Here is a 9119-nt window from a genome sequence, read left to right as displayed (position 1 = left end):
CAAAACAACTCTGCAAAGTTACTAATAATCCAATTGGCAGATCCAGTGGCCTCTTCTCAGTCCTCACTGTCCGAGACACTGGATCACTCTCCCCTCAGAGGTTTTCAGGACCCCCACCCACCCCACCCCCTCGCCTGGTTCTCCCCTCACCTCTCTGCCCCCTCCTTTGTCTCCTTTGCCAGATCCTCCTCCGGATCTGGCACGTGTTCTGTCCTGGAGCCCTCCCTTCTTCTCCCTTTAGACTACTTCCCTTGATGATGTCATAAGCTCTGATTAAATCCAAAGGAGTGAATTACCATCTCTGTGCTGACAATTCCCCCATCTGCCCATCCTGCCCAGGCTTCTCCATTGACCTCTACACTCTCATTTCCACATGCTTAACCTCAACATGTCCAAAACAGAACTCATTCTCTCCCGCCTAAATCCTCCCCAGCTCCTCCCTGCCTTCTCTATCACTGTAGAGAGCAGCCTGCCTTCTGGCTCCCACCCTTGGAGGCATGTCTGACTCCTCTCTCACCTCCCTTATCCAATATGGGCAATTCCAAGTTTTGCAACATCTTCTCCATAAGTCCCCTTCTTTCTTCTGACACAGCACCTACCTTGGTACAGGCAATCAGGGTTACACCTGGACTACTGCCTGCTTGGGCCAGAGAAGTCTGCCTGCCTCAAGTCTCTCCTGACTCCATCCTCCATTTGGCCACCAAAGTGATCACACACACACACACACACACACACACACACACACACACCCCTCAATAAACTCTATCCCTATTGCCTCTGGGATCAGATACAAAATGCTCCGTTTGGTGTCCAAAGTCCCCTCCTACCTTTCTGTCCTGGAAAACCTTGCTCCCCAGCCCAGTGACCCCAGCCTCCTGGCCTCCATCTCTAGGCTGTCCCCCAGGCCTAAAACATCGTCCCTCCTCATCTCCCTCCCGGCCTCCTAGTCTTCAAGTCCCAGCTAAAATCTAACCTTGCACCGGAAGTCTTCCCCAATCCCTCTTTCATTCCAGTGCCTTCCTGCTCTTGAATAGACTTCCTTTTTAGCCTGCCTGCAGCTCGTTTGTATATATGTTTGCTTGTCACCTCTCCATTAAATTGTGCCCCCCTTGAGGGCAGGCAGGGGCTGTCTTGCCTTTCTTCGTCTCCTCGGCACTTAGCACAGTGCTTGTCACGGCATGTAGTATGTGCTTAATCAATATTTCTTGGCTGACTGGTCCATTACAGATGGAGGAACCGAGGCCCAGGGAGGTTAAGAGACCTGCCCACGGTCACAGGGCCAGTAATTGGCTGAACAGGGACGAGGTATCTGGTCTCATCTTTCCATTTCCCTCTGTCGGAATGAGGCAGTTACAGTGAGTCTCACCAACATCTCCGTCCATTTCCTGCCTCCGGACCTCTACCATAGCCCACTCGTGGGTCTCCCACTTGGGATCTGCCACCTGCCCAGGTCCAGTGTCCTCCACCTGCTCCTCGGAGCCCACCTTCCCAGCCGCCTTGTGTGACGGGGTGCTGGGTTCGATCTGGGCACGGGACGGCTGTGGGAAGCAGAACCAGGGAGGGGGCCCTGTGAGGAGGTGGCCAGGCTTCCAGCCCGCGGAGCTCCGGAGGGCGGGGGGGGGGGGGGGGGGGGGGGGCGCCGTGTCCATGGGGACGCCACAGAGAGGCTGCTTGAATGACGTCACCATGCAAGAGAAGGCAGCCGGGCCCCCATCCGTGCCCCCCATGCTGAGGGACCCAGCACTTGCCCCTCCCTCGAGGCTGGGCTCTGCCCTCACCACCCACCCTGAGGGCAGGGCAGGGTTCTACGGCTGAGGCTGCGAGGAGCCCCCAGCGGCTGGCATTCACTGAGCATGCGCGGGGCGCCTGCCCTCCGGGGGATTACATTCCTTCGGGATGATGCGGGAGAGTCTGTCCAAAGAAAGACCGAAAGAGGTGTTTGGGGGAGGGGGATGGATCTTGCGCTCCCGAGGCCCGGAGAGGATTCGAGCATTTTAAATAAGGCGGGGGGAGGGGGGAACAGAAGAACCCGCCCCCAGGGCCTTGTCCCCTCCTCTCCAGCCCGAGGGCTGCAGCGTCCTTCGTGGGCCTGCAGGCGGCGTCGCGACGCGCTCCCTGCCTGCGCCCCAGAGCGAAGAAAGAAAAACTACAGTCCCCAGCATGCCTCGCGGCCGCGGCCCCGCCCCCTCCACGCCCCCGCCCCGCCCTCCCCGTGCGTGCGCACTGAGGTCCCCAGCGGAGCGCTGACGGGCTAGGAGCTGAGGGGCCAGCGACGCGGCGGAGGCGGGCGGACTGACGGACAGACGGACGGACTGAGGGGGTGAGGGAGGGACGGACAGCCGGAGGGACGAGTCCCGCGGGGGGCCCCGGCCCAGCCCCAGGTACGTGGGGAAGTCAGCGGGGCGCCCGCGGGTGGCGGAGCGTGGGTGCGCGTGTGCGTGACACGGGGGTGGGGGCCCGCGGGAGAGTGAGGGTGAGTGCGAATGGGAGCGCACCACTGAGCGTGACTTGGCCTGTCCACCCTCACGGGCGTGCTTGTACACTTGGGTGTGCAAGGGTGTCACTGCCGGAGTGGTGAGTGTGAGTGCGTGTGCACAGCTGGGTGTGGATTGACTTGTCCACTTCAGGAAGCAGAATGAATGTGCACTTGGGTGTGCAAGGGTGTCACTCCCAGAGTGGTGAGTGTGAGTGCGTGTGCACAGCTGGGTGTGGGTTGACTTGTCCACTTCAGGAAGCAGAATGAATGTGCACTTGGGTGTGCAAGGGTGTCACTCCCGGAGTGGTGAGTGTGAGTGCGTGTGCACAGCTGGGTGTGGGTTGACTTGTCCACTTCAGGAAGCAGAATGAATGTGCACTTGGGTGTGCAAGGGTGTCTGGGCTGGGGCGCCCCTGCGTGTGTGTGTACACGAGTGAGCCAGTTTACACCCCCTCCCCCAAAGATCTGTGCAGATAGACAAACAATATGCGTTCCTTAAGCGCTGAGTGTGTGCCGAGCTGGCCTCTGGTCTGCCCACGGCCACCGCCCACACCCCATGTCTAGCAGGTGGCTTTAGTCTGGGCCAGGGATAGTTTTCAAGGGAGTCTTTGGACTTCCACAGGGGAAAAAAAAGACACCTTTGTTGTCACCAACCTTTGGTCTCCTTTGGAGTGCTTTGTATTTGTACTGGATGCAGGACCAACAGGGGGGCTCAGGAGCCTCACAAAGTGAAGAGCCCCTGGGATGGAGCCTTGGGGACCCCTGGGAGAGGGAGAGAATAGAGAGCAGGAGGCCACGGAGGAGGCCGGGGGCAGAACGGGGCAATGATGGTGACTTTAGCTCTTGAAAAAGGAGCCCCCAGGTGAGGGGACGGCTCTGCCTGGACCCTCTCTTGGTGCCCGGGTTAAGACGATGATTCCACTTTCCAGGGCACTCTCTGCCCCTTTCTCCCGCACCTCAAGGGCAGCTCGTTGGTGAAGGAGACAGAGGCCTTCTCTGCCAAGCAAACTCCAAATAATGTCACAAAGAATCAGACATGACTGAAACAACTAAACAATAGCAACATTGTTGCCTCGGCTGTCACCCCAGGAGGCCGAGGCCTTATCTAAACTTGGTTATCTGTGATTGATTAATGTTCTCGGAATGATTTATAAGATTGGGGAGAAATGGATAAAGATTTTGGCCTTTTAAATTTCTCTGTGCGTAAGCTTGATGAACGAAGCCCTGCCTTATTTTTAAATTAAGTTTAGAAAGCTTTCCCTTTCGTAACTGAACAGCAACGGTGTCTTCTCCGGTCCTGAGCATCTGCCTAAAGGTGTGTTAGATTAAAGTGAGTAGGAAAATTTGGACCACTAAGATCTGTTCCTTAGGAGGCCTTCCTCCCCTTCTTTAGAAAATTCATATTCCTTCCTCTGACTAGTGAATCACAAAAACTGAATTCTGACTCTTTTTTTATTACAGACTTTGTGATTTGAGTTAGTGGAATCTATAGGGGTATCCATATTCCCTCTTTCTTGTTTTGTTCTTATTCGTAGCTTTCATTTCCCTCTAAATGACCCATTGATATTTTCTTTGCTTCTTACGTTTCTTCCCGTTCCCCAGAGATGGGATATAATTGCTCTTTCCTCTCTATCTGTTAATAGCCCTAAATGGAGGTAGCCTTTTTTATCACTAATTATCACCTCAGCCTGTACTCTGTTAGACAAGCCTCTGTGGTGGGGAAGGGCAGAGGGAGAATAAGGCCTGTTCTCATTCTCTCTGAGACCTGAGCTAGTGGTGAGTAAGAAGCAGGTAAACATGGCCCCAAACCAGACGTTGGGAAATGTCTACAAACGAAGAGTATTTATTGAGGCTTGAGTGCAGAAGAGAGAGCACAGTGCCCTTTTAAATTCAAGGCCTCTGCCAGTTCAGAAGGAAGACAGTGGAGCAGAGTGAGTCTTCCTAGGAAAGGATTTAAAATAGAAGGGAAATTCTGAAGAAAGGGACTTGCAAAATTGGGGAATTGGTTTCCTTTCCTCTTTCTGTGAATGTAAGAGATGTCTTCAGCTTGGAAAGAAATTTTAAAAACGGGTTCGTCTGTGGCCATTGTCTTGTTTTCCTTTCCTTTTTTGTTCCCAATAAGAGTTTTGACTGCAATTGAGGATCATTGTTACTGTAACTTGAGAATTAAACATCTGTTCTCTCTGTTTCATCTCATAATCACATCTGAGGCTGTGCTGGTGACATTGGGAATTTTCCATAGCAACCACTCGTGAGGTCACACAGATTGTCCCAGGAAGGCGGAAGAGCATTAAGGACAGTAAATCGTGAAGAAATAGATTGTTTCCACTGGAATTGTCTTTTGGACTTGGACTCAGGAAAATCTGGAAAAAGATGAGAAAGTGGTTTGGACTGACGAGCCCAGCCTCCTCAGGCAGCAGACAGTTACTGAGCACTGGCTCTGTGCTAGGTGAAAAATGAGGAGCTTACAGTTTGTTGGGGGAGGAGAGGGATGGGTGGGAATGAGACATATACACAGGCATGATACATTAAAATGAGAAAAGTGTTTTGGAGAGGTCAGACTGGTGGGGGGGAATCCCTGGGGCTGACCGGCTCTTGGATGGGACGTTGTTCATGGGAAGGGAGCTTCCTTGGAGATGGACGATAGCCCAGGAGGACAAGAGAAGACCAGGGAACGGTTACTCCCGACTGACTGGAATCAAGCAGAAGACCAGTATGAAGTGTGTTTGGAAAGGGAGGTTTGATTGTGTAGGTAATGGGGAGCCCCTCACATTTTGTGAGGCAAGAGGCACCCAGACTCGTCGATGAGGGTGATGACTTTGGCTGTGGCGTGAAGGCTGAACGAGGTACTACATGTGGGGGGACAGAGAAGGGTCACACACAGTTCCTGCTCTCTGGGAGCCCACAGTCTCATGGGAAAGACAACATGCAAACACCTGTATATACAAACAAGCCATAGACAGGAGAAATGACTGATTATCAGCAGAGGGCCCTAGAATTAAGAGGGATAGGAAAAGGCTTCCTATAGAAGGTGGGATTTTAGCTACAACTTGAAGGAGCCCAGGAGATGAGGAGAGAGAGAATTCCAGGCATGGGGGACAGCCAGTGAAAATGCCCAGAGGTGGGAGATGGAGGGACTTGTGTCAGGAAGTCAGTGTCACTGGATTGAAGGATATGGGGGTGGGAGCGGGGAAGGTAGAGGAGGAATAAGGAGATGGGAAAGGTAGGGGGAGTCGGGTTGTGATGCACTTGAACACCAAACAGGGCTTTCTGTTTGATCCTATAGGAGATAGGGAGCCACTGAAGGTTATTGACTAGGAGGTGACTTGGTCAGACCTACACTTTGGGAGGAACACTTGGAGCTCAGTTCCAGGTAGTGGAGCTGAGTATTTGAGCTGAATAGTGGAGCCCTGACTAATGCCAAGCACACTCATGAAGCAGCCTCCTGTAACAGGCCCATCTTGACGTGATGAGAGACTGCACCAGAGTGGTGTCGATGTCAGAGGAAAGAAGGAGGTTGTGTGAGAGATATCACAGAGGTAAATGGACGGGCCTTGGCAACCAATTGGATATGGAGGGGTGAGAGAGAGAGGAGTGGAGGATGTCACCCAGATTGTGAGCCTGGTGACTGGGAGGATGGTGGGGCCCTCAGTGGGAATAGTGAGCTTGGGCAGAGGGAAGGCTTGGAGGGTGAGGTAATGAGGTCGCTGTTGAGCTGATGAGTTTAAGCTGCCTACGGGACCTCCAGTCCAAGATGTCCCCCGGGCAGCTGGAGATGTGAGCCTGAAGGCTCTGAATAAGTGGGTTTGAGAATCATCAGCCCTAGAAATGGTGTTTGAATCTGTGGGGGCCGACGAGATCACTGAGTGAAACCGTCCAGAGAGAGAAGAGAAAAGGAACCAAGACAGCACCGTGGGACACCCACGGTGAGCCGGTGTGACCCGGATGACATCCAGCAAAGGAGACTGAGGAGTGGCCAGGGAGAAGAGAACCAGGAGAGAGAAGCTGGGATCACTCTCAAGAAGACAGCGATTGACAGCATCCCAGGCGCAGGCTTTGGAGAGAGAGGGCAAGAGCCAGATCTTAGAGAATCAAGAAGGGAGTGAAAGGAAAGGACATGGAGGAGGCTGTCAGGGAGTTTAGCCACAAAGACGAAGAGATGAGGGCTAGTGCGATAGAACAGGTGAGGGGTTTTGGATGATGGTGGAGACACGGGCATGTTTGGAGGCAATAAGGACGGAGCCGGTGCTCGGGGAGAGTCAGTGTGGGAATGCGGATGACAGGGGGCTCGGTCTGCCAGAGAAGGCAGCATGGAGTGGGACCCCTTGTGCCTTGGCGAGGAGAAGGGCCGCCTAAGTTGTGAGACAAGTCACAACAGCTCTTGGCGAATAACTGATTGGTTGCTTGGTTGGTTTTCTCAGTAAAACATGAGACAAGGTTCTCCGAGCGGAAGAAGGGGCGTCCTGGGAGGCTTGAGGAGGGGTGAGAAGGCTCGGTAGAGTGTGAGACATAGTTGATGAGGGAGGTGTAGAAGGATTGCCTGGTAGCGTGGAGGTTGAGTACATAAACTTGTAGTGGGTACAGTTGGCGTGGTTGTGTAATTTTCTCCAACTTCTCCAATTGTGTGAAGAAGGAGATGCAGCAGAAGGGGGAAGCCATCCAAGGCTGAGACCTTGCAGGGCGTGATTGGCAATATGATAAAGAGGAGCAAGGGAGTTAAGAGAAGGGGACAGTGGAAAGCTGAAGATGGCTCGTGGCTAGTGCGAGGGTGATGGCCTGGGAGAGAACTCAGGGGATGAGGGATTGGAGGGCACGTTTCAAAGAATAGACAGAATGACAACAGGTTGTGATCAGATCAAGGAATTTCAGAGCCCGGGACTGTGGAAGTGGTGCATTTATGAGCGTTGGTGCAGTCAAGGGGGTGCCATCTTTGTGTGGGGTGGAGTCCATGGATCAGGTCATGAGAAATGAGTAAGTTTAGGAATTGTGAGGTTGGGGTATTTGAGGGAGTGTCAGGATGTACATTGAAGACCCCTCGTCTGAGGACAGGAGCTAGGGTCAGTCACCAGGCCTGTGAGCCAAGCCATGAACTCAGAGAGGAAAGAAAGGGGCGTTTCCTTGAGGTCGGTGACAACAGCTACTGGAATTTTGATTGGATGGTAGATATGGGTTGAGTGAACTTAAGAGAAAGAGAGGTTTCTGAATGATGGAGATAGTGGGAAGGATCTGGAAGTGACCACGGGGATCAGAGAGCATGCCAGCTCCTCGAGCCAGGCCGGCGAGTCGAGGGCAGTGTGTTAGTGTAAATGGAAAAGATACCCAAGAGATTTCAGAGGTAGAATTGACAGGACCTGATGGAGGATTGGATGGGGCAGGTGGGACTGAAGATCAAAGTTTCCAGCCCCGGCAGTGGGAGGAACAGAGAGGACATAAACAGTGAAATTAGAAGGGACAGGTTTCCATGTTGCATTGAGCAGTGGTGTCAAATCCCTGCAGGCTGCATATTGACTGAGAAAACCACAAATTCCCATTATCTGTGTTGTATTTTAGTTTTATTGAACATTTCTTGATTCCATTTTAATCTGGCTCCCCACTTGGGAGTTTTGCAGGCCTCAGTAGAAGCCTCCAGGTAGAAGAAAGTCCAAACAGTGGGAAAAATTCAGAGAAGAGGCTGGGGATGTTTCTGTAGACTTTGGTATCATATGAAGACCATGGGAGGGGCCTCAGGGTCCGACCTCCTTCTTTTACAAAAGAGGAAACTGAGGCCCAGGGAGTTTAGTGACTCCATGGCACACGACACAGCTGGCATTCAAGCCCAAGAGGCCCAGAGCCAAGGCTCTTTCCACTTCTCTGTATGTAATAATTGAAGCCCTGAGAAATTGCCAACAAAGATGCCGAAATAGAAGAGGGCTCAGACAGAGCCTTACAGAACACTCCTACGCAGGGCAGATTGGGGTCAAGTGGCAGAACATTTAGAAGCAGATTTAGGCTCGTATTTAGCATATTTAGCGCTTCCTAAAAATCAAAGCTGTCCAAGAGTGGAATTGGTGACCGCCCCACCACTAGAAGTGACCACATGTCACGCATTGCAGAGGATTCTCACTGAGCTACGCGTTGGGCTGGATGGTGGCCTCTGAGGTCTGGTGCCCAAGGCCAAGGGGGAAGGCTCCGAACTAACTGGTTGTGGGTTTTGGTAATTAGATTATGGTTCTGTTTATTAACAAGCATTTATTACTTGTTTGCTGTGTGCCAGGTGGGTGCTGGAGATGCAAAAATATAAATGAAATGGTCCCTGCCCTCCAGGGATACTGTCTCCCAAAAAACTGGGGGCTCCTTGAGGGCAGGGTTTGTCTTTTGCCTTTCTTTGTATCCCCAACACTTAGCACGCTGCCTGGCACACAGTAGGTGCTTGATAAATGCTTATTGACCGGCTGAGTGAGTGATGGTCTACAGGGAGAAATGCCCTCTTTATTCAGCTGGTTGGGGGTGGAAAGAGTAGGAAACTAGGCCCAGAGGCAGGAAAGCAGGAGTCTTGGGGGTAGGAGAGCAGTTTCAAACACTTAAAAAGCAATGCCAGATGGTGACTAGATAAATGGCTCAGTATTCAGGCCAGCCCACCTCCTCATCCTGTGGGTTCTTGCCC

This window comes from Vombatus ursinus, unplaced genomic scaffold (genome assembly GCF_900497805.2).
Source record: "Vombatus ursinus unplaced genomic scaffold, bare-nosed wombat genome assembly UNPS02003292.1, whole genome shotgun sequence".
Classification (NCBI taxonomy): Eukaryota; Metazoa; Chordata; class Mammalia; order Diprotodontia; family Vombatidae; genus Vombatus; species Vombatus ursinus.
This window is presented reverse-complemented; position numbering follows the sequence as displayed.